The sequence below is a fragment of the Manacus candei genome, unplaced genomic scaffold (genome assembly GCF_025592945.1).
Source record: "Manacus candei isolate 608988 ecotype Guabito, Panama unplaced genomic scaffold, ASM2559294v1 h1tg000018l, whole genome shotgun sequence".
Taxonomy (NCBI): Eukaryota; Metazoa; Chordata; class Aves; order Passeriformes; family Pipridae; genus Manacus; species Manacus candei.
The window spans coordinates 9,033,864-9,059,473 of NW_026138066.1; the positions used below are offsets into that span (position 1 = coordinate 9,033,864).

At 40.5% G+C, this 25,610-nt stretch overlaps 1 protein-coding gene across 6 annotated transcripts in view; it reads left to right on the forward strand.

The window, feature by feature from the left end:
- Positions 1 to 9,955: 9,955 nt before the first annotated feature.
- The window catches only part of LARGE1 (LARGE xylosyl- and glucuronyltransferase 1), a 286,575-nt gene continuing 270,920 nt past the window's right edge, over positions 9,956 to 25,610 (forward strand). For 3 of the 6 annotated variants that reach the window (XR_007904077.1, XR_007904078.1, XM_051784574.1), the window contains exon 1: positions 9,956 to 10,491. The gene's annotated coding sequence lies outside the window, so the exon portion shown is untranslated. Of the gene's footprint in view, positions 10,492 to 11,133; positions 12,512 to 25,610 lie in introns of those variants that run through there. The other 3 variants (XM_051784576.1, XM_051784577.1, XM_051784575.1) reach the window with 2 other exon arrangements.

Sequence of the window (25,610 nt, forward strand, 5' to 3'; positions counted from 1 at the left end):
GAGATTGGGTCTACTGAAATTTTCTTCAAAGGATGCCTTTGAAGTAGCATGTTAAGCATCAGTTATATCAGAGATGTACATTATGTTGAAACTCCATTGCAGTGCATATCTGAGGCATATTTGTGAAGTCTCAAGCTCTCTGGCCAACCTAAACACTTTGTGACAAATGACTTCAAGCATGCACTTTTTCTAGGGCTATTCTTTGCAGAAGAGGAAACTCAAAATTAGTATTTTCCCAAAGGCTGGGTCCTTTCCTAGCAAAAGGAAAAGAGTCTAGAAAATCAACTGGAACATAATATTAATTCAGCTGGCATAATTCCTCTTTCAAATCAACCTTCTGATGTCTTAAGACAGTGAGCTCTGCTTGTATGTTAGCTGGATTTCATATTTTGTCACCTGAAGTTAGTTATATAGAGGTTTTTCCAAACTAAATGATTCTGTGGTTGTGTGATATTGACATTCTGACACAAGTTACTGCAGGTAAAGTAGTCCACAACTTTCTTTGTTCTAAGGCTAAATCTGCTCAAGAGTAGTGAGAGAGATTATTGAATTAATCATTGTGTGTACCTGATTACTAGTATATAATACAATTGATCTACTGAGGTAATGGGGCAGATGAATGATAATCAAGCAATGACAGCTGTATCTTCTAGTATCCAATCTTTCATGTAGGTGTCATTTGCATCTAAGCCTTTACCATGTGAATACTGGTGGATAGGATTTTTGTCCTGTTCATGCCCTGTTACATCGATGCTGTCAAAATATTCTTTAAAAAATGTCATTTATTAGTGCCCTGGATTCTTAAAAAGTGCTTAGAAGGGAGAATACCTGTTGTAAGTATTACTTCAGAGAAAAAACCCCAAATCTGATGGCAGAATTCCATTCTAATGTAGCCTAGAACAAATACAATCAGTTTGGGCTATCATAACATTCTGAGACCTTCGATGACCTTCAATGACATCTAAGCATCTGACTCTTATTTGTGCCTATTTGTAGTTTGGGTTTTCTTTTTCTAAGAATATCATCACTAGAACCAAACTATGAAAAAAAGCTTCCTGTTCATACAGGCACTTGTGAGTAATGCAGGCAGTGCAAACTTGAAGCAACAAAACCCTATTAAGACTCTATCTTCTCTGTTCTTTTTGTGTAATATCCAGCCTTACACACCAAAACTACATTAAAAGGACATCACTGGGGTTGAATCCTCAAGTATACAAAATTAGGAAATGAAAACTACTCATATGCAAACAGAATTTGATACCTCTTTTTTTAAGATTATAATACAATTATTAATGACATGATCACAGAGTGATTTCTACCAGACCCTTATTTTATTTGATGTGCAAAAAGGTCAGGTGCAGACTTCACTGCACTCTTTAGTATCCTCATCTATGATCCTGGTTTTCATCTTGTATCCCAACACCCCAGCAAATCTCTTTTGTCTCTTTTTGTCTCCTATTGAAGCAATAAACTCACCATTGTTAATTCCAGTATCCATTTGTACCTGGGCTTGATTAGAGAAGAATAACCAGTTTAGAAAAACTCAGTTTTGTTCCTGCAGTGGTGAAAAAAAGAGGAAAATAGTTTGTTTTTTTTTTTTAAAAATCATTTGCTGTCAGGGATGAGCAGATTCAAAGTCTGGTAATGATTCCAAGGAGAGTGAGCTTTCTTAGCTGCTTGTTAGTCAAGGAAGAAGCAGAGATCTGACCTTCCTTTATGGATATATATTCTTTAAGGATGCAGCTGTTCCTTTTTATCTAACCCTACTAAGCACATACGGATTTTTGAAGGCTCACTTAAGAAAAATCCTTTTTTTTTATGCTCCCACATAAAATGTCCCACTCCGTCAATGTTCCGTAGCAGAATTCTGAAAAGATTTACAAACCATCACTAAATTTGAGGCCCCAGTTGCTGATCACCCAGTAGTAAGTGTCCCATCACCTCTCAAACTTATCACAGATTATACTGCAGAAAGAGAACTTGCAACTAGTCCTTCCTTCCAATGAGCTAATTGATAAAAACGTGGTAAGACTTCTGTATTTAAGCCAAGTGATTGTCATAACAAAGCTCCCAGTGTATTTGGCATAAAGCCCACTCTCAAGGAGCGGTACCTTTTTCACCTTGATCTGGGAGAAGGTAAGAAAATACAGAACCTCCTGCTGACGATCATTTGTCTTGGCTGCATCTATTTTGCATTTGGTTATGCTGAGTGGAAGATGGTGGGAAAAAGTTTCAAAAAGCCATTGCCATCAAGTCTGATAATGGAAAAGTCTCTCGAGCTATACCCCCTCACTGGAACTGTTGTAATATCACGGTGATATAGAAACAATGAAGTAAAACACTTGGAAATTTTTCCAAAATGGGCAAAGGGCCAGTATAATTTCTTATTCCAGCACTGAGATCTTGTGTGTTGGTTAGAGAAGTGTTTAAAATTATTTTCCCTCTCTGTAGATGAAACTCTTGCTTTAATCGACTTAAACACAAGCTGATTTCATTATAATTGGGTCATTTCTTTTAGGTGATGCAGGAACTGTGAATTCTGACACCATCCATGGTAGCAAAAGCTTATTCCTTTCCTCAGTACACAATCTGATACAGACTGCAATTTTAGAGAAAGTAGCAATGCTAGCACCTGTGTGGCTGCCAAGGTCTGAAATACAAGTACACACACAGCGTGTAAAATATCTATTGAATTTGTTGGGTATTTTTTGTGTCTGATGCTGGATTCCTTCAATGTCACCTTCAGACTTTGAAGGTCTGTCCTTTTCCTGGCCTTGTCTGCTTGGCCTGGAGTGTGTCTGACAGCTTTAGTTTCACCTAAATAAATGGAAACCCCCCCACCATGTCAGGATACAGTCTGAATCACAGAATAGTGAAGTGTTAAAATACTACTCTGAAAAAGAGGTGTTTAATGTTGACAGGTTCATTGGCACTAGTATTGGTCTTGCCTTATTGCTTGACCTTAGCATCAACTTCCCTGTAACTGCTGTTGAGACTGAGGAGGATTATCCTTTTGTTACTGACAGTTTCACTGCTGAGATGGGGTGACCTTTCCTATTCTTTTGCCAGTGCAGCAAGTCCAGATCATAGCTCACAACTTCTGAAATGTCAGCAAGAACACAGAAACTTTCTTTAGCATTGACAGTCTTGGACAGAGAGCTGGATGCTGCTCACGATCACATCTCATCCCAGTAAAAGAACATTTTAGTTTATTCACAGTACACTTTAAGATATACAACCACTTATGGCCACTAAATGAGTTCATGTTTATATGCTTAGCTGTTCAGACTCTGCTCCCTGTTTATATTCAGAAGCATGTACATATATTTCCATTGAGCTTTTGTCTGACATGGACACGTCAATTTTGTTAAACTGTCAGAAAAGATTCATACTGGGCATTCTTACTGTTGCAATGGTCTAAAGGAAATAAGCTTGAGTCATTAGACAGGATCTGGGGTTTATTTTACCCTCTCTTCATTTGACAGTAGCAGCTATAATGCATTTCTGCTTTCTAGAGAAACCCTCCTAGAAAATATTTTAAAAATAGCCCTCATTGTTAAAAATACAGAAGTTCTAGGATCTGAACGATAATTATTGTCTTTTATTTCTGGCCAAAAATTTTCCTGTTTGACTCATTAGGTAGTGATTCTCACAAATAAGTTTTGGGTAATTTCCTTTGCCATGGTACCTATTTTTAACCCAGGAACTTTTTTATACAGATTCTAAAGGCCTGACCATTGATACAAAACTTCAAGTGTTGATATCATGCATTAACTTGTAATAGCATCTATCCATTTTATTTTTGTTTACATTTTATATTTACGCTTACTCTTTAGTCCTGTATTGGTTGTGGTTTGTTTTTTTTTTTATTCAGACTTACAAGAGCTTTAATATAAAATCAGCATAAACGTGACAAAGGCCAGATGTGTTACTACTGACAATCTGGGTACCTAAGGAAGCAATCCAAGCATTCATATGGCACCCTCCAAACATGCCTAGCCCACCGAGTCAGGGACATTAGAGCTGACAAACAATACTGGTCATAAAGGACATTACTTGTACTGCATGGAACTCGATGGACATCTTAACATTGTTTATGGAATCATTATTAGGCTTACTGTTGTTGATTGTCTGAAGAGGCTGTTTCACTGTGGGAATAATTCATTTGTCACAGGTATTTTCTGAGTTCATATAACTGGCAGTTATTCCTACTTTCTGGCACAAACACTCTGTCAGTGATTGAATAATCCTTCCTGTTCTCTTAAAAAAAGACACCATTCTTCAAACTACTGTAAGGCCAGTTTTCTTTCTAATTAGCATCCTGGCTCTGGGGAGTGCTGTATTGGTAATACTTTCAGAAGTTAATGAAGCTGTTCTGGAAACAATTAAACCTTCCATGTATAAAACAGGTGCTTCTAATGGAAAAAAAAGGTCTTGTTTTGAACAGGTAGAGTATCCACTTTTTCACCAGAGAGTGAAAGGAGTCCTTGGATGAATTAAAATCTAAATGTGTAAGGCTAAGACTGGAGCAGTAATACATTCTGTGCTTTAATACTTCCTGAAAGGCTGGCAGATATTAATTATACAGGTCTACAATTCATTTAAGATTTTTCGTAGTCTCAGCATTCATACTGCAGGGCAATAAATGGAGAAGTGTAACAAAAGAAACATAGTAACAAGAGAGAGACACTACATCCACTGTTTGATTGGGAGAGAGGCAGAGCAGTCAAATAGGAACAATTATTAAGAAAGAAGATCATACAAGTCTGGGTATATAAATGTGCATATTTGTTTTCCCAGAACACTGACTGGGACATAAAGGATAGTTCAGCTTGGATACCACTGAAATCAGTGCAGCTGCTCCACTGACTTCGACTCACCTTGATTTAGGCTTAGGAGCACCTGTGTCACTTTCACCTTCCTTGCCAGTGAAGTTTAAAATTGTTTTAAAGTTTGTCCAATGCTGTATTTCTTTCCCAGAAGATTTTGTAAAGGGAATGATTCATGTTAACACAGAATAGTTACGCCACTGTTAATTATCCAGAGTTTCACTGCAAACAGCACAGGTGTGAAGACTCCTTTGTTCAAAATCAAACAAACAAACAAACAAACCAACCAAAACAGCATTCACCACTTGTTTTTTTAGGATGCAGGTATGCATTGTGAAGAGCTCTGGAAACACTGGCATTGATATTATCAAGTATGAAATTAAGTCTTTTCTAAGTTATATATGTCACACTAGGAAAATAGAAATCAATTTTGTCTATAAGTAGAAATACAATACTGACTTGACCATGGTAGGCCCAAACTTAAAAAAGTACTATCAACCTGAAATCAGATTAACTTCATAAAAGTTACATCATATTTATTCTGCATATCTTCACTAGTTTTTATTGTCCAAATAAACAAACAACCCCCCCAACTATTCTCTAAATGACTGAATCACAACAAATGGAAAGTAGTAAATAACAGCAATGAAAAAAAAATCCACAGAGTTCTGTCAGAGATACAAAGTAAACAAACAGGAAAATACCCCTTTCGTTAACATTTTCCTTGTTATAGGGCATAATACTACCTAAGACTTTAGTATGGATGTTTACCTTTTTACAGTTAGAAGTAAACTGAACTCTGGGAGAAACCAATATGAAAATGAAAAAAGTCAACATAGGAAATCAGTCTGTTGCCTGAAATCTATTTTGGTATAGAAGAGAAATAATTTCTGTAATAAAAACTAGATTTCCTTTGCATTTGTAAAGTTTTAGGTTTTCATGATGTTTTCTACTTATTTAAAGGCACTCAGTTTACCAGTTTTTGTTTCCAGTTCCTATAACCCCACGGAATCTGAATCTTGCTCTGACTTTCTTGGGTTTTGTTGATTTTTCTTTTTTCTGATACATGCACAGGAAAATCTCCATTAAATTTTAATTTGCTGCCTATTGTGGACAGCATATGTAACAGAGCTTCCACTCTATGCTCAAGAACTGGGAATTTATTTTTCCAGAGTAGACTAAATTTTACTTATTTCTTGTTTGAAAGCCTTTTTCTACTACAAAATATGTCAGGCAGCCTGTTCTGCAGTAGTCCTGTATTTATTGTAAAGGCAGATGATAACAAGAATCTCAAGACTTTTAGTCTTGCTTTTTATGCTCTGATACTATTAACAGTTGAGCAATTTAGCATCTAGAAGAGCAGCAATTCATAAACAGAGTCACAACCTTCTGTGGATCAGTTAACACAATCCAGCCAGTCTGCTAAATCAGATTTGAATTTCTGTTCCCCGTGAGAACACCCTGAATGGTTGATTTTACGAAAAGTAGCTATTTCATCAACTCCACATGAAAGAAGGCAATGGAGAACTTAGCTTTGTCCATGTGTATCCCATATCTTGAGTGTGACACGGCAGCATCTACCTCACAAGGTATTTAAAATGCTGATTAACCACAGGACTGTGTGTGCAGGAATGGGGAGAGACCACTTTCCTGTTTTTCAGGAATGTTCTAGCTTCTATTTCAGCTGGCACATAACACACTATTAGAGTAGTAATGCACTTTTTGGTCACCTCCTGAACAAAGCACTGTCCTTTTTTCTTGAAAGACCTCATGGTGGTTGAATTCAGCTCGAAAAATGAAACTGTAAGAACGTAAAAAGGACTTCACTGGTGTTAAACATCAGATTAACTTCATGCAGTAAGTTTGAATCCTTGTGGGCCTTATACCTCCCTTTCATATCAAATGGTTATATTAGAAGTAATTTTGTTCTTTTCAACAAAACCCACATAAATCTGCAAGTGTTTGGGATCTTGTAAACAGACTTAATACTATTTTACTTACTGATGTTCTGGGGTAGTGAAAATACCATAACCTGTTTGAAGTTGTGTACTGTTATGCCTTTATCTCTTGTTCCAGTAAGGAAAAAACGAGACCAAATATTTATGTGATAATTTTACATCAGTATAACTCTATCATGTAACAACATCTCAACATTGACATGTTTCTATTAAAAAAATGAAGGGTCTGGTTTACAAAATTTTTAAATAGGACTGTTAAAACTTTAAGTTTTTTGACCTTATGAAATGATCTTTTTTTAAAAAAACAAACCCTATATGCTTCACATTTCTATAGGTTTTGCTTTTTTGTTTTCTTTAAAATGCAAATAGACACCTCCCTCCAGAACCTGTGTAGTTTCTAGAGAAACCTTCCTCCTAGCTGAATGAAATCTGAAGTGCAAATATTTGCATCTAATTTCTTCTACCTGTCCTTGGCATAAGTATCCTTCTGCATTGCTTGTTTATGTCCAAAGCAATCGCCACTTCAGGATTTTCAAGGACAAAACTGATAGAGCAATTTTTATTATGGATATGAAAAAGATTACTTGCTTATAAACACAATTTCTGAAAAACTCTATCTTCAGAGGTAGTCACTCCTCCTGTCCTTGTTAGGTTTTATAATGTGGTGGTAACCATTCTCAGCTAGAGCCTCTGACAAACATTCTCTGGGTTTGGACAACTGTTGTCCATTTCTGAGCAGGTCACCAACCTGAAGGATGCAGAGCAATTTTAAGCAAGACATTTTATTTCCACGTGAAGTTCCATCATTTGTCATGCACGGTGGCACATTAGGTAATCCTAATAATCCATGCTGCTCTTAAAACCTAAGACTTTTTGTGGGTGCTGAGAGTTCCCTGCTCGAACAGAAGATAAGAACATTAAGAACCTGAAGAAATTGTTCAATATTTTGTAGGATCAGACTTTGACAACTTATTAGTTTTCAAGATATAGCATGAAACTAAAGAATGTGGAACTGCAGAGAATTCCAATAACAGGCAGTAGATAATCGAGTTTTATTAATAATGCAGCTATATACACACAATCCTATTTCCTCCTCCATACTTCCCCAGCAATTCGTTCATTCGTGACTGTCACCAAAGCAGTTGCAATCCTTCAACAGTGCAAGAAAACATTATTACTTGAAGGCTGATCCTATAGCTTCACTTAGGAGAAAGGAGAGAATTAGTTAGTTTAGTATAGCTCATTTCTGACTTTGATTTGCTCATGAAAAAAACAAGCACAATAGAGACCAATCTGTATGTTACTGCAGCTTCTCCAGAAAATTCTTCATATCAGAACTAAATTATTTTTACAGATAAGCAGAGTTATTTTTTTTTCTGCAAAATGCTCTCCTAGTTGTCACAACATGTCAAAATTTGCAGTTAGTAACACTTACATTACATCACTGGCATGTTCAACTTTGTGATTTACTTCAGTTCATCCGATACCACTCTTGATTAAAGCATCAGGAAGTGGATGCTGCTGGCAGCAGAATACTAAGCTTGATGGTCCAGCACTTTAATCAAGTCTAGCAAATACTACCATGCTTTGAACAACCTATTCAATAGTTCACAATATTTTCATACAGTACATTGAAAAGCATAATTTCTGCCCACAATAAAGCAACTTGTGCATGACTTATAGCATTTAAGTAGTTGATGTAATGGGAGAAATTAGCATCTGTGGTATCTTCTAAAGAACAACACTTTTCTCTTAAGCTATTCCCTTAGTCCCCTAGAAGAAGAAAACAGTAAATACTGATTACTAACCCTATTATTTATACTTCTGATTATTTACATTGTTACTCAAAGCACGTGTATACTTTGCTTCCTCTTCCATTCTAAGAACGGATCAGTGCATTTCTAGAGTCAGATTGTACGCACATTTGCTCATTTCTGTTCTCCTTGCACGCTCCTCTTGGAATTTCATGCACCCTCTCCAAACATACGCACAGGTTATCATACGGTCCTCTTAGTATGCTAACATATTGCAACAATCCATTTTTACACCGCTAATGAAGTGAAAGAAAAGTGATTAATAACAATAACGGGGAAAAAAAAAAGCGCGTTGATGGTTGCTCTATACCCACAGGGGAAAAACAAAATAAAAAAAAAATTATAAAAAAGAAAAGCAAAAATAAGGTGCGCTTATCACTTCACTCTCAGCAGCTGCCAGCACGCAGGGACACATCGCAGGGACACGCTCCGCCACACTTAAGCCAAAAGCCGTGATATTTATTCATTCCTGACGCGGTTTCGCCGGTCGGAGTCGGGTCTTCCCCCTCCGGGCGCTCACGCTGAAGGCCAGGCGCCGCCTCGCCCCCCGGACGGGCACCAGCGCCCGAGGCGAGATCCCCGCCGAGCCGCCCCGCACTTCCCCGCGCCAGGCCGGTGCTCGGGACCGCTGGGCGGGCGGGGCGCGGCGGGGGCGGGGCGCGGCCCCCGTGCGGGGCCGGCTGTGCCCCCGCAGCCCCCCCGGCGGGACGGCTGTGAGAGCGCCGGGGTGCGGGCAGCCCGTCCCGGCCCCCTCCGCCCTGCCCAGGTGTAGCGGCCCGGGGCGCCCCGCGGCGCGGGCGGGCGGTGCGCGCCGGCGGCCGCCGCTGGTTGGGCGCTCTGCGCCTGTCGCTGGGCGGCGTGTGAGCGGGATGGCCCCGCCTCGGCCCCGCGCCTCCGCCCGCCCAGGCACAGACATGACACAGACACACAGTCGCTGCAGCCGCCGCTGAGCCAGCCCGGGGCAGCGCGGCGGCAGCGGGCACACGGCTCCCGGCACTCGCGGACCGGCAGCGGCGTCCGCCCCCGCGCCCGGCTCCTCCTCGGCCCCGCCGGGCGTGTAGCCGCGGCCCCGAGACCCGCAGGGGGCAGCCTGGCACCGGGCGCCGGAGGGAGCCGGCGGGGGAAGGCTGGCAGCGGGGAAGGGGCGGGAGGCAAGGAAGGAAGGAAGGGGAAGGGGGCAGCCTGGCACTCAGAGTCGGAGGCGGCCGCCAGGCACGGGCACGGAGCGAGCCCGGGCGGAGCGCGGCACCCAGCGGTCGCTGATGTCGGGCCGGCAGCAGTAGCAACGACCGCGGCGGTGCCGGAGGGAGCCTCCGTGCTCGGCTCCACGGTGCCGGTGACCTTCCCGGAGCTGCTCGCCAGGCCGGGGCAGGGCCTCCTTTCCCCGCGGAGAGTGTGCACCAGGCCCCGGGGAGAGGACAGGAGGCTGGGCCGGAATCCCCCGTCGCCCACGGGTCCTCCTGGCCGCCGGCGGGGCCTGTGCGCCGCGCGGTTCGCCGCCGGCGAAAGGGGCGGGGGAAGGCGAGCGGGACGGACAGGCGGACGGGGCCGGGCTGCACCTCGGGACAGCGCGGAGCGGGCAGGCCCCGGAGAGAGCTGAGCTGGGCGGCGGAGGAGGCGGCCACCTCGGCGGCGCATCCCGGGAAGAGTCGGGACCTCCCCACCGCCCTCCTCCTCCTCCCACCGTCAGCAGCTCCTCGTCCCGCGGAGAGTGGAGCCGCCAGTGCCGCCCCGGCCGTGGTCCGCTGGCTGACACCTCCGGAGCGCGGGGTTGCGGGCACGGAGCTGGAGCTGCCCGCCTGGAGCGGAGGAGGGGGAAGGACCGCTTGCCTGCGCGGAGCAGCGGGCGCTGAGCGCCCGTCCCGGCGGCCCGGGAGCCACCCGGGGAAGGTAAGAGCCTTCTCGTTGAGCTTGTGCTGCTTCTAGAGGCGAGGGGCGGGGGAGGGCAAGGAACAATCGATGAGTGTCTCCCTTCCAGCAGCCCGTGAAGGGGAGAGGGCACCCAAGTCCAGAGGGCAAGGCTGGCAGCTTTATCTCCTGGATTTTAATCCCCATCAGATCCGGAGTTGAAGAGATGCTCGGGCGGAGGCGCGCGTGTCGCTTCCCGGCACAAAGGGGCACGTCCCCCTGCCGAGGGAGGTTACCCCGCCCGGCTCGGACCCCACTCCCCTCGCCAGTCCGCTCGCTGGCCCCGCGCCGCACGCCGCTCTCCTCGGCCGGGATGTGCTCCCGCTCCGTGGGGGCTCCAGCCGTGGGGCAGCGGGTCCGGGCAGGGACGGCGGGCTGCGCTCCGGCGTCCGGGAGAGCCCGGGGCTGGTGTCCGCTGCCGGGCGGGTGGGAGGGAGTCGCGACGTGGGGTGTGAGCGCTCTGCCCGCGGCGAGCCAGCTCCGGGAGCCGGCCCGGCGGAACGGGACCCGCGGGGCAGAGCTGGAGTTTGGCTGGGACGCCGAGGCGAGCAGGGTGGCTTCCCCATCCCCCCCCAGCCTCCCCAGCAAGCCTTCTGCCCAGGAAGCTCCCCTTTGGGAAGGCTTCTGCTATCACCTCCTGTACAAGAACTGTGTCATTTAGATCATTAATCCCTGCGCACCGGGAGATGGGGGGAAAATAGCAACTTGCGGCCCTGTGGAGGTGACGTGAAGTTTGACAATGCCTTATGTAACACTTTTTGGAGAGATTCCTAGCTTTTCTGCTGTGCCCGGTTTTAGTTTTAGAAAGCAAGTGAATTTTGTTCTTTGCAGAGCATCAGATAAGCGATATTTATTTGCGTTTTCACCTAAGTACAGTGTCTTCTGCTTTGTTCAACTTAGAACAGGGGTACTGCTAAACAGCAAATTAAGCCTACTTTTTTTCCAACGTGCGTTTTTTTAAAACTGAAAATTAGCCAATGGAGGCATCTGAACAGTTGTTATAAGGTCTTACATTTTTCTGTATATTTTGTACATGTTTTTTATAGGACTCTTAACATGACTACAGGAAACATTTTCACAGCACTGACTGTTGTTTATGTCTTCTGGAAGGTATGGATGCCAGGATGAAAAGGACAATAAATCAAATGTCTTTTAAACATTATTAGGGGTTTTTTACACAATATCAGTGCTGGAAGGAACAGAAGGGCAGCAGGCTAAACAAAGTACTATGTTAACACCAGACCTGGCAATTGCCAACAGGTCAGCACATTTTATTTAATGATATCTTCTGGATATAGATTAATTTTCTTTGTACAAAATAATTTTTTAAGCTTGTTCAGAAATAGAAGCAGCAGGAAATTTGATAAATGGATTGAAAGGTTGCCTAGTTTCCCTTAAAGGGTTATGCCTTCTACTGTGGAATAAAAACCCCAAAATGTAGCCTCACACAGAAAGACAGGGTAGTGATTTGCTACTTACTCTTCAGACTGCCAACTGCGAAGGCACACTAGGGGCACTAGTGTGGGTGGGATTTTCCCCCTCATTTGGTGGTGAAAATGCACAGACTGTTCTAATAAGACTGATGAGATTAATTTTTTTTCTAACCCTCTAGATCTTCATCATTATACTATAAGCTTAGAGGAGAAATTGTATGTATAAATTCAGGTGATGAGTTAAGGGCAGGGGGGATCTTTAACAAAGTCATTTTGCTCCCTGCTGCAAATGGAGATAAGTTATCAAGGTTAGTTTACTTATAAGAACAGGACAATTTAACAAAAAACTCTTACCCCAAATGTCTTCACTGTGTGTCAGTTTTTTAAAATGGAGAAATGTGGAACAAGTATCCCTAGTCTTCTTGAAAACTGCAAATTGCTGATAAGTATTCCAAGTTTGAAATGTGAAATTCTTACTGCTTAGGTGTCCTGTGATGGCCCTTGATCAGAAAGGCTGCAAGTCATGTAAAAGCCGCAGTAACTGCAGTCTCTGATGGATAATTGGATTGGTAGGTTGGTTTTGATTTTTTTTTTTTTTTTTTGGCTTTTAATTGCCTGCTGTGGTAGCTGGTTCTTTTCCTCTGTCCTGTTGATGTTTAGTTCTCACAATTTTTATGTAGTGTGCAGCATCTTTCCTGTTCAAAGTACATCCCCCCTTGTCAGTTGCTGGTGAGGAAAGCATAGCTTGGAGGTATTTCAATGGCAGTATGTAGCAAGATACTTTTTTTTTTTTTAATATCCAAAATATGCGTGACAACTTTTTTTCTTCTTTGTTTAGATGACATAAAAAGATTGTAAATTTTCTCAGGTCTGGAGAAATATGTACTGGTTTTCTTTGAAGGAGCACTGAAAATAGTGTTACTTATATGTTGAATTCTCTGTGCCAGCTATTCAATCTACAGGAATTCCAAAGTACAGTCCTCAGAAAGCCAAAGTGCAGAGCCGTGATGAATGACTGCATGTCTGTTGGCAACATTTAGATCTGTCAGACGTTTGATCTGAAATTTCAGTGTGTAGGACTCCAATATTAGTAAAAGTAGTATTCCTTCTGAATGAATTATTTTAGAAAACTAGTAAAACTAGGCATCTCCCATGTGCACTTAACTTGTGGAACTGAAGTAGTGTTAAAAATAATGATTTTGAAAGAACAATTCTCCAAACTCTTGGGAGACTATTTCTTGCTCAAGTATGTGGTTTTTGTTTTTACCTGGGATAAACAATCAGTTGTCAATAGATCCTTACTGGGATACTGTTCTTTTATCTTCTGTCTCATTTCTTTTTTTTTTTTTAAATAGATGCTCTTATAAGAGCAATCTAAAAAAACCCAAACACATGTAAACATAAAACCAACAAAACTCAAGTGGTTTTTTTTTCCTGGTGTTTATAAGGCAAATAATAGGTAAAATTCATAATCTGACTACAAAGTCTTTGCACTATATGCTAAACTCGATCTACGTGCAAGCTCCTAACAATCTCAATGGGAGTGCTTGTCTAGATCCAGAAATGCAATTTTTTTTTTTTAACATGTGTCTTTATTTCCTGTCTTGTATGAAAGCCCATGTTAATGAGCTCTTGTCAGCTTTGAAGACCTTTCATCATCTGCATTACAATAAATTAACAAAATATCCGTTTTAAGGATATGAGATTTCTGGTGTGTCTCTTTCTCCTATAACCTGTCTGTGCTGATAACATTGTGATTTGTGTGAGAAGAGAACATAGTGGCCAATGCAAGCTTGTCTTCATTCTCTTCAGAGTTGGCTCTATTGGTTATTTGCCTAATGCTGTGGCTAAAGAACTTTCTGAAAAGTGATTTTGTGTAAGGAAACATACACACATGTCCATGTGCACTATTTTTGGTTTGTTTTCTGGGTTTGGCTCATCTTCCTCTTTGTAGTGAATGCTAGCTTTAAAAAGCAACCATTGTTCATTAATGCTGGCTTTAAAAAACAGTCATTGTACATTATCCCACACTTGGCATAATTTAAGAGCTGGAGAGTCAGAAGTACCTCAAGGAAGGTATTTTTACTTTTCCTTTTTGTTTCTCTTTTTCATTGGATCACTAATTTTTCTTTTCCTTGTGATACACCCACCTGAAGATAAGGGTTAAGAAATGAACTTTGTACCTAGTAGGGATTCATGACTCTTTTGGTGTCACTTGGCTCAGTATTTGAAGGTCTGTCTTGTGTCCTGTCAAAGCTTGTTCAATGCATGGCTGTAGAAGGGGAACAGCAGATAACAAATTCTATTTTATACAGAAGTTGGTTGCTCAAAACTCAAGGAGAAAATTGCTAGAAAGGATTATCCTGGCCTTGGCACTGACTTTGAAGAAATCTGCCAAGGCTGGAATCCTTGTTTAAGTGCCATCTGTGTCAGAATTAGAAGCAAACTGTGTAAAATAGTTCCATTACCTGTTTTAATTTGCAGATCTGACCAGGTCTGATAATGTTTACTGTAGTAACCACGTCACTTTCTTTCTCGGATATAGCTACTATTTCCACAACAGTGGAGTTAACCAGGCAGAAGCTACACTTAAATGTCAAGAAGAACCCCAGCCCTGTCTATCCGATACTGTTGCAAAAAGCCATATGAATCATGTAACCCTTATAGTGGAGGAAGCTGGAAGTCTCCAACCATGTAGGCAGAATGCAGCCTTCCTCACTAACCTCCACATAAGATAGCTATGCTTGAAAATAATAAAAATAGGTTGTTTTTCAAGGCTGCAGTTCCCTGTCCTTATGCCTCTGACCTCTTCACTAGTGAGTTCTATGAGGAGATGGGTGTCATCACCACTCTACTCTTCTCCCATGCATTTTTGAGTATTGATGAGTCATTTCTGTTACTCCATGTCTATATCAATTTTTTATCCTCAGGGAATAGTTGCACATGATGACCCAGGCTATCCATGCTGCCTGAGGGGCAGCTTGTCAAGGGTAACATCTAACAGTGTCTTGCTTTACCATTTTTGCAGGAATCTATGAAAATTATAGAAATCATAAAAATTTCCGATCTGCTATTGTTTGGCAAAACCGCAATATCAGCGGTAACAGCAGAACCACAGCTTTCTAAAATCAGAAGGATGACGCCCATATCAGCTGAAACCTGTTTTCACATTCTGGCATTGAATTTTACAAGAAAACTTATGTTCAGCTAAAAAAAAAAAAAATCTTTTTAAGCAACTTCCTGATTCCTTCGCAAGAAAGTTTCTGCTGCTTAGAACTTCCAGAGAAGTTGAGTTGTCACTTTCATTTGCACCTCTCAATATTTCCTCTAAAGTTTATCCCAGAATGTAATATTTACATACAGAGGGCCAACATTTTGGTTGTACTATTAGCTTTTAGATTTCTGTCTTCTGGTAGGCATTTGACAGCTAAGACTTAGGACTAGAAGAAAACTGGGCATTATTGTTACTGAGAAATCTTCATTTAAATACAGAGAAGAATGAAGGATTTTGTTTTAGGAGGAAACAGAGAGGAAGAGGAGAGAAAGGGCTGAGAAATGAAGGGAAGGAATTGTGGTATTTGATTTATTTATTTATTTTAAATATGAAACGCTTTGCTCATGATTTCTAGATGGACTTGGAAATGAATTTGTCTCTTTGGAGAAAGGAATGTTTCTCATTGTGGAATATAAAGTGTTACTGAGTAGTGAAATGGGATGAGCAAGAAGAATTGTGAATTATTCAAATGAGATTAAGTTTTCAGCTGATATTGAGGCTTCTCAACCCAGCTGCTTCTGGCTAGGTTTCACTTTCCTTCTCTCTGTGACTCTCCTGCTGTGACCCTGTACCTCAATACTAAATTCCCTTGGTGATTGTTTTCCCTTCTGTCTTCAATTAATGCTGCTGCTAGTCAATACTTCAAATGGAACTTTATGTTTAAAAATTACTGGACTTCAGTGTATGAATCTGCTTAATTCAATATTTTTCAGGCTGAAGGTACTAGAAGGGTGTATGCCACTGCATAGAAATAAGAAATGAAAACCAATCATTCTAGCATTATTAAATACCCAAATATATGTTCTTTAGATCATGTTGTTCTTAAGAATATTAGCTTTCATTGTTTAACAGAAGGGAGTATAAGCTTCCTGGTATTTTTATATAAGATGAACTGACATTAACCCTGAGGCTTTTGAAGCAGAAATTAAGTTCTGTATTTCTGTAGTCTCACCCTTTATTCAATTCTAGGACTGGTTCTAGAGTGTGACTCAGATTTAAGCATGGAGGCTCTCACTGATGTAAGACAGATCTTCCAAGATAAAATATTGGCTGGCATGCTTGGGAATTCTTAAATAAGGTAAAGGTGGTTCCTACCCCTTTAAAAGGGTGCAATTGTCTTTTTGGATTCTTCAGTCTTAAGTATACTGTACAATTAGATGCTGTTTTACTGAAGTAGAGAATTGGAACATTGAAGAATGAGGTCCCTGTAAGGGTGGACATTTTCTATATTGGAATACATTATAACTTATTATAACTTATAACTTATATCCTTGATCTTGATCTTGCAGAACTCTTTAATGACTACATTTATGAGAAATCTGTTCCTCTTCGGTGACTCTTTCAAGTAGTGGAAAATCAGTTGAAATCAGTAGGTGATGATGTTGTAAACAATATTTAGTACTAGGAGAGTTGCATATTGACACTTACTTCCACAAAGCAAAAATGATCAGTTTAAAGGAATGATAGAAGCATTTAGTTCGGGATGTCTTCTTCCTCACTGAGATTTATGTTGTCAAAATGGAGGATGCTACAAATGGAGACAGAAGGGGAAAAAATCACTACTGATATCGAGTCTATTGGAATAGAGGATCTGCTAGTGGCTAAGCCAAACCATCTGGTGATGGGCAGGTAAGAGGGAAACTTTTGTACTTGATGCTGTTAAATTTCAGACTACCAAAGCAATAATTTGGTCTGTACTATTACGTGAGAAAGCAACCATAAAATGTACAAGCTGAGAAGTTTGAGATGCAGCTGTCTTCAGCGCATTGTCCAGCAATCACCTTGCAGTTTTGATTACTTTGAGAAAGAAGCAATGTGTATGAGAATAAATTCACATCCTTCCATGGTTGCTCTCAGCTCTCAGGTGTGAAGAAGAGAGTATAGGCACAGTGGCCCAAGTTACTGCATTTGCTTCCAAACGTAGCAATCTGCCTCCCTTTTCTCTTGTTCTCCCTACAATGCTAGTACAGCCTAAGGTCTGCTAGATTAAAATAGCTGCTTCTAACAAACGTCTGGGGTCCTTCAGAGTCGCAGTGTTCTCGTTAGTGATGCAGATCCCTAATTATTGGAACACCTCCTTTCCATATGAAGTCATTCCTCCGTGGTCAAAAGCAGGTGCTTTCAAGCTGGTTTGGACAGTGGAGAGCCATGCATGTACTGCCTTGCAATCTGGTTATCAATTTTGCAAGTCACATCTCTACTGTTGCTATCCAGACTCTTGCCCCTTGCTTTTGTGTACTCTGCTGGGGAAGTTGGATGTAAAATTTCAACCTGTTCGTGCTACCAGTTGTCACTACTCTGACACCAGTGCTCATACCTGGCACCTCAGGTATACAGAAGTGCATGGTATAGTGGAAACATTTTAGTAAGCTAAGACATTGATTTATGTTACAGTTGCAATGTGAGTAACTGTGCACAGTTGGTGAACGAGTTGAGAGAAAAGATGTTCTTAAACATTTTTTCTTCATTAAGATGAGCAAAAATAGTAATACTGTTCCATTAGTATGTAAGGAACTGAAACTGATGACAGTATTTTTCATATGTAGAATAACTTTACTAATTTTCTATTCTTAGACATGTTGTGGAAATAAATCCATAGCAAAGTTGCCCAAGTGGTTAGTCAAAAAGCAAGGAGCAGAACCCTGGTTTCCTGAAAGAGTCAGTGTCCCATGCCTTAAACAAATGGAAACACCACTGTCTTTAGCAAGAACTGTTGCTTAATATAGTTGTAGCTTAGATGATAAATCCAAGTCCCTGACGATACTCAGCATATAACAATTATCTTTATGTAAATATACAGAATATATGTGCATCTAAAACCAACTAAACAAAAGTTAATTGACAAATGGATAATTGACAAAATAAACTAATCATAGTGGAATTTACAGATACTCTTTGTTGATTTAGAGGCAGTGCTGTGATCAAGGGAAGAAAGGAGTGTGTTTTACTTCTCGAAAATAGAAAATAGTACAATATTTCAAGAAGGCAGTAGGAAAATACTTGAAGGAGCAGATTAATATATCTTGATATTTAAAGGTTGTAGGTTATTGTTCTTTAAATACATGGAGTTTGTCTATGGTCAGGTAGTGCTAACAACCTGGAGAGGGTAACTGGCACAGGCCACTGCCATTTAGAAATCACCATAAATGAACAGTAAGGAAACCAGAGTTTCCACTCAATTATTGACATGTGCTCACTGGTTAAAAATGCATTTATTGATTGCATCATTTTATATCAGTTTTGACTCATGATAAGCAGGGGCAGACACAGCGTTTTTCTGAATAGAAGGCTACTACCATGTTACTGGGCAAATTTGTTAAGAGGATTTTGAAGAGGTGGAGAGAATGAGAGAAACAGCACTAAGGTGAATCCATATTCAACAGGGATCTGAAGGTGATGCAGTGTGACACAGAACAAATTTTTCAGATGTCCTTCCTTTTGTCCTAAAGCTCTTAAAATTTTTCATAGGTGAGTTTCTTCCCCTTCTGTTCTCAGTCTAAAAAATATTGTACTACACATCAGCAATAAAGATTTCTGGACCTGAAGTTAGTATCAAGAATTCTTTGAAATAATTTAATTTTGCTGCATATTTTATTTTACATGTTTGGGTTTTGTTCCTCAGTTTCACCTGTCATGCAGTTGGACGCTGGTATATTAAGAAATGCTCGAGTTTGATTTTTTTCAAGTTGCCTAGGGCTACATCTAGATGGCTTTTGAATATCTCCAAGGATAAAGACTCCACAACCTCTCTAGGCGATGTGTGTCAGGGCTCAGTCACCCTTACAGTAAAAAAGTGTTTCCTGATGTTCAGAGGGAACTTCCTGTGTTTGTTTGTGCCCACTGCCCCTTTTCCTGTCACTGAACACCACTGAAAAGGATCTGGCTCCACCATCTTTATCACCCTCCCTTCAGATACTTATTCTTGACTTCTTTCACAAGTTTTAGCTCGAGGTGGGCTCTAGCTTTCCTGACTGCATTTTTGCATGCTCAGACACTGTCTCTGTACTCCTTCCAGTCTACCCGTTCCTGCTTCCTCTTGTATACAGTCCTTTTGTATACTTTCTGTGTTTGAGTTTTGCCACAATCTCCTTTTTCATCTTTACTGGCCTCCTGGCATTTTTGCATGACTCCCTGCTCTTTGGAATGGACAGTTCTTGAGCTTGGAGGAGGTGATCCTTGAGCATCAACCAGCTTTCTCTGCATGAGGCTGTTTTCAAGCAGGTCCCCAGAAAGACCCAGGTCTTCTATCCTGAATGGCAGGATTGTGATCTTGTTTTTTGCCCTTCTTCCTCCTCTTGTGATCCTGAATGCCACCCTGGTCACCGCAGCTTAAGACTGCCTTTGACATTCAAATCCCCAGGAGTCCTTCCTTGTTAGTAAGTATAAGGTCCAGCACAGAACATCTCATTGTTGGCTCCTCTATCATTTGGATCAGGAATTTGTTATCAGTGATTTAAGCTCTGGATGCTTAGCCCATGGGTCTGTTGTCCTTCCTGCAGATAACCAGAGTGGTTTAAATCTCCCATGAGGACCAGGGCCTGTGAATGTGAGGTTGCTGCTACCTGTCTGTAGAGGGCCTCATACACTTGTTTTTCCTGGCCAGGTGGCCTACAGCAGATGCTCACTACAGTGACACCCAAACTGGTCTCTCTTCAGTCCTTACCCGTAAGCTTTCACTTAGCTCATCGTCCATTCCCAGGCAAGGCTCTGTGCATTCCAATGTCTCTCCCATAAAGGGTGTCTCCACCTTCTTCTTTCCAGCATGTCCTTCCCAAAGAGCCTGTATCCCTTCGTTGCAGCACTCTAGTCATGCAAGCCATCGCACTGTGTCTCTGTTCATCCCAACAAGATTATAACCACAAAACTTCACAGATCTCTAGTTTCTCGTGTTTATAATATTTATGTTTATTCATGCAAAAATAAATTCTACAAATGATGGAAGTAATTCAGATAAAAGCACTGGTTTTGCTAATACAACTGTGACTACTGTGGCAGCTTCTGCTAGCCAAGTTACATCAATCAGTAGTCATTCTTCATGCTGTCAACCAACGTAGCTGGGGTGTCAGAAATTCCCAATGCAAGAAACCATTACTGCCCAAAAGAGCTTACAATATACCGAAGTAAGAGTGTGCTTAAGTTTTGAAAACTGATACTTTGTACTTTCCCCCTTTTAAAATTTCTTCTCAGGCTGTACTTTTAATCACAATAATTTTTCATTTGAGTAATACACGCTTACTTATTGGTGGCTTTGTTAAAATATCTTTTGGAAAAAAATAAAGTCTGTATTCCTGTCTTGTGATCTACTGGGAGGAGCAACATGGGACAGTTCTGAAAAAAAATCACTGGGACACAACTGGTTTTCTCTGTTAGGTTGCATTTTTTTTAATTAGTGTGCTGTTTTAAGTATATTTTTATATTCAATTTGAAAGTGCTAAAATAAAATCTTACAACAGTATTTAGCACCATTTTTTGTACTATCTAAACAAAAACCTTTAGCAGGATTGAGACAGATCCCACTGCACCTACCACGTGATGGTAATTTGTAAAGATGAAATGCATCTAACATGGCAGAAACTGAGTCATTTATTGCAGGTAGCAAGAAAGATAAGTTTCCTGGGGTTTTTGTGTCTTTTTCTTTACCTATATTCACCATGCATCTCTAAGTTTGTGATAAAACTTTTTTGATCGCCAAGAACTTGTTCTGTGTGGTCTGTTTTGAGTCAGGTACAGATATAATTTTTAAGATTTAGTATCTTTGATTAATCAGAACAGACTGGAATTTCTGGTGAAGTTTTAGTGGATTGAGCCCTGGTTTTCAGCAGGTCAGAGATAACACTATTAAGAGTGAGAAGCACTTTTGGGATCTGCTTGTAGTGTTGACTTCAGTCTTTTTAGTGACAAATAGCTCTAATTGTTCAGGTTGTCTCAGCTCCATTTTTGAATCCTCATTGCTTTTAGCCAAGGAGGTTATTATATGATACCCTTGGATGTTTTCAGTGAGATATTCCTGTCAAATGTTGACTTGGAAGCCAAGTTCCATGCTTTTTCTGCTGGAAATTTTATCTGAGTTGACTGAGGTAATCCTGTGCAAATTTCCACTAGTAATCAAGTTTGTTAAACTAGGCTTAACAGCGGGAGGACGTGAGACCTGTGCCCTTTGCTCTTAACTAGCTTCTGTTTCTTTCTCAATATCAAGTTCAAGCCCCTAATTTTTCAAAGCCCTACTCGAAACTCAAGTGGGAATGTTTCTGCCAGGTTCACAGGGCTTCAAGCTGGGCTCTTAATGAGCTGAACATTAAATACCAAAGTGAAAAACTTTGCTGTTCTTGCTTTACTTTTCTTATGAACTGTCTTGCTGAAATCAGTGCTGCTAATAGTGGAGTGAGGTGCTAACCAATATAGATGAGAATATGTCAGTCCTGACTCTGCTGAGCATATGAACCTTTGTAAGGGCAGTAATGGGAGCTGCAAAGGAAAAACACTTTATTCTCAATAAGAATGTAAAAGCTTTTCTTATGGTGGTATAGAACTAAAAAAAAAGATGTTGCAGTTTTAATTTAAGAAAAGCAACAGGAATTTCAGTTGGAAAAGTGTTAGTGTTGAAAGTAAAACGAGTCTACCAGGATGTCTCAATACACAGTAATGTAGTATTGCTGTTCTAGTACTGCAGAACCTGTTTTGATGCGCCACTAAGATGAAAAATGAAACCACAGTGTACAAAACTGAAATATCAGCCAGCCAGCCACCTGTCCATTTTACTACCAAATTCTGCTTCCTCTCCTCTCGTTTCCTTTCACTGAAACAATAGTTCTTTTATATCTTGACGTGTTAATATTTGCAAAGTGTTTTTGAAAGCTGAAATGCATGAGAAAGGTGCTAAGTATTCTTGCTTTCATTTAGAACTAATTTTCATTCAAAATGTTCTTGTCATGCCTTATACTTGGTGTGAAAACTGGAGAGGATACAGGGATTTTAAGAATTTTGAGCTTACAGATATAGATATGAGAGCTTTTGCTCTAATTCTATGGCTCAGAAGTATCTTTTTGATACAGGCAAAGATCTGTATTCTAGAAGCTGCTTTGCTAAGGGCTGGCATAGAAGTGTATCTGAGATTGTTATATCAGAATGCGGATTGGGATGGGCTCAGTGCATTTAATTCATCTCTCTAAGCACCACTGAATGTCCAAGGTGCTGTCATACTTAGTAGGGCTTTTTTTTTTCTCTCGCTGCATGTCTGTAGCTAACAGGTAGACTGAAGTCTTGGATCCATAGATACTTGTTTCTTTAAAAACACAAAATATTCAAATAAAGGAGAGCTTTTCTAACCAGACTTGGCACAGTTAATGCAAAATTTGTTGCCGTTGTGAATCTACAGATGGGAGGAAAAAGTTCTGCAAGAACCGAATTAGAACACTGACATGTCTAACTGTCTGTCTCATGTTTATATACATATATTAAACTGAAGATTGGTGAATGCTCTGGATCTATTAGAAATATCTTCCTTTGAGATGAAAATCAGTATGGAATGTTACATAGTCAAAATTCTCATCTTTGAGGTCATTAACTCCTATGAAATTATTTAGAATGAATGATGATCTGTAGACAGTTTTTAAGATTTATACATGTTATTTTTATCTGCATGTGCATCTGTACAACATTCAGGGGTTCACAGACAGAAACCACTGATTTTAAATAAATTATAAACTGATACAGGTCTACTTTCTGTAAATATAGCTTAGGAAATTGTATTAGGCATATTGCAAAGCCATTGAGGCTTGCTCCAACTATGGAGGAATGTCATGGCATGGTGGCTGTTGATTTGATTTTTGGAATAGGACTTGAATATATGATCCCAAAAAGTTTCAAGAACTGTTTTCTGTGGCTCTGAGTGGTATTCATTATCTCTTAAGTTTTGCCTTCAGTAGTTCTCTTTATTCAAGTGGTGTCGTGGTTTAGGAATGGTATTCCCCAATTTAGTCTTCCCACTGAAAGACTCCCAACCTCGTGTCACTCACTCACTTCCCCCTTTCCCTCCCCCCTGCAGCAGGATGGAGAGAAGTACTGGAGGCAGAAAAGGTGAAGAACATGGGTTGAGATAAGAACAATTTACTGGAAACAGCAATGAAATAAGAAAACTGAACAATAACAGCAACAATGGTAATGACAGAGTGTAGAAGAGAGAGGCGAACGATTCACCCGTGATTGTGCACTATGCAGAAACCCCCCGACAATACCCGACCGCTCCATGCCCTGGAAGGGACCCTTTCCCCCATCCCTGCAAAATGAGGTGAGGTGATATAGAATAACCCCTGGGTCCTACCCATGCCCTCACGTGGCTACTGCAAAAATGAACCCTGTCCTGGCCGGAACCAGGAAAAAGTGCATATTTTCTTACCATAGGAAGTGATGGTTTACTTCATAGGACAAATGAAAGGCTTAGATGGTACTATATCTCCATGTCTTTTATGGGAAATGTCATGTCATAAGAAGCACATTTCCCCCTGTACAAATGTGAAATTGTGTTGTAAATGAGATCTCTTAATTACTGCTCAGCTTTACTAAGCTTTTTACTATAGTCAGCAACTGCCTTGCTGAAAAGTACCATAATTTTGAAGCAGAAATTTAGGACTGAAGATTTCAAACCAATTTCTTTCTTTCTCATCATTAGGAGAACAGTGGCTTGGCAGTGAGGAAGAAGAGCATTCTGGTCTATAAACAGTATTCAAGTTTTTTTATATTAGTAGATTAGAACAGCATGTTTGTATTTCTCTTCCACCCCCTCACTGACTCTCTCATGGTTTTGCTTCTAGTTTTTGGACCCCACCTTTCACTTTAGTGCTTCATGTTTATACTAGTCAAGTTTTGGTCCACATTTTGGATCAAACGTGTGTATATGTCTCTAGGAAAGAGGGGTTGCCTCGAGACCAAAAGTTTGCAGTTTCTTACTGGAAAAAAAGAAAGGTTGATTGTAAGATAGGGTTTGGGGGGATGTTTTTATTTATATATTCTGGAAAGAGTACTTCGAAATTGAGAAGTGTGTGTGTCTGTAGTGAGGTATGTAATTTCAATGGGAGTGAGGTGGCATGATGACCTGTATAAGATTTGTGAACTACTTGGTGAAATCTTTTAATTGTCTGCTTAGAGTTGCACAGAGCAATGATTTCTCATTGTATCTGGAGTCCAGGGTAAAATCTGAATTTGTATGCTGTATAATTTGAGCAATTTTCCTTAACTCTAGTCTTCCTTTTGACGTAGACTATGAGAAGTTTACACACTGTAACCTGTAATGAATATTCTGAATATTGTTAGTGAAAGTGTGGTCTTATTTGAGAGCAATTACTCCCTTGTTGCATCCCCAAATGTATAGTGACTGCTGATTGCGGTATTTGCCCTGTTTACTCTTCAGCTATATTTCCCTGTTTTAGCCACTTGTTTTCCTTAATCGTACCTTTGGATTGTGTGAGCACCTTTAACAAGCATAATTTCTTCATTAAATATTTGCACCATGCTTAGCACAACAAGAAACATGGGTCTTTGATGGAGCCTGGCAACCATAGTCCATAATGCTGAGCATAGTGCTCCATAATTAAAGCATTACACAGTTGGACAAGACTGGCAGGACTCATTAAAACCACATTTTTGTATTAAGGTTACCTTTAAAGCTTACCCTAGATTCTCTATTAATGAGTGAGAGGGTTTTTTTGTTTGCCATTCATAACTACGGGGGACTCTAGTCTTCAGATAGCACTGGTAATAATAGCCACAATATCAAAACAAAGAAGGAGATAATAAAAGCAAAGAGGAAAGATGCAAAAACCATTCTGTAATCCTCTGGGATAATGCTCTTAAACCAGGTATTCTTGTGTTTTATGCACTTGCTTTTATTTGTCCTGTTGGACAGAAAGCTTTGTCACTGAAGAGATTTGATAATAGCCTGCTCAGTATGATTGTAGTCTCTTGTATTCATGTAATAAACCAAATAATTTTGGACCATTAATGGGTTTAGTCATCCTTGTCATATGCATTTCACCTCTGATTTCACCTTCAACAGCTTAGATGGAGGTAGATAAGGACTTTCTGCTCACTTAGTTCTGTCCCATGGCGATACTGTATAGAAATGTCTTCCATTTTTGTGCTTTGATATATTGGAACTCTAGTAAGATACACATGTACTGTACCTGCAGTGTGCATATCTGTAGTTGGCTTATGTGAATATTGGTTGATAAAACTTTGTGTACTTTGGACAAACGCTGCAACCACTAAAGGCCTGTATTGTAATCTAAATCGGTGGAAAAAACTGAAAAAATTTCTTTAACTTTCTGACTTTACTGCAGCCTCAGTTTTACAGTAGTAAATGTTGCAGTAATAGAATCTATAAAGGATGGAAGTGAGTT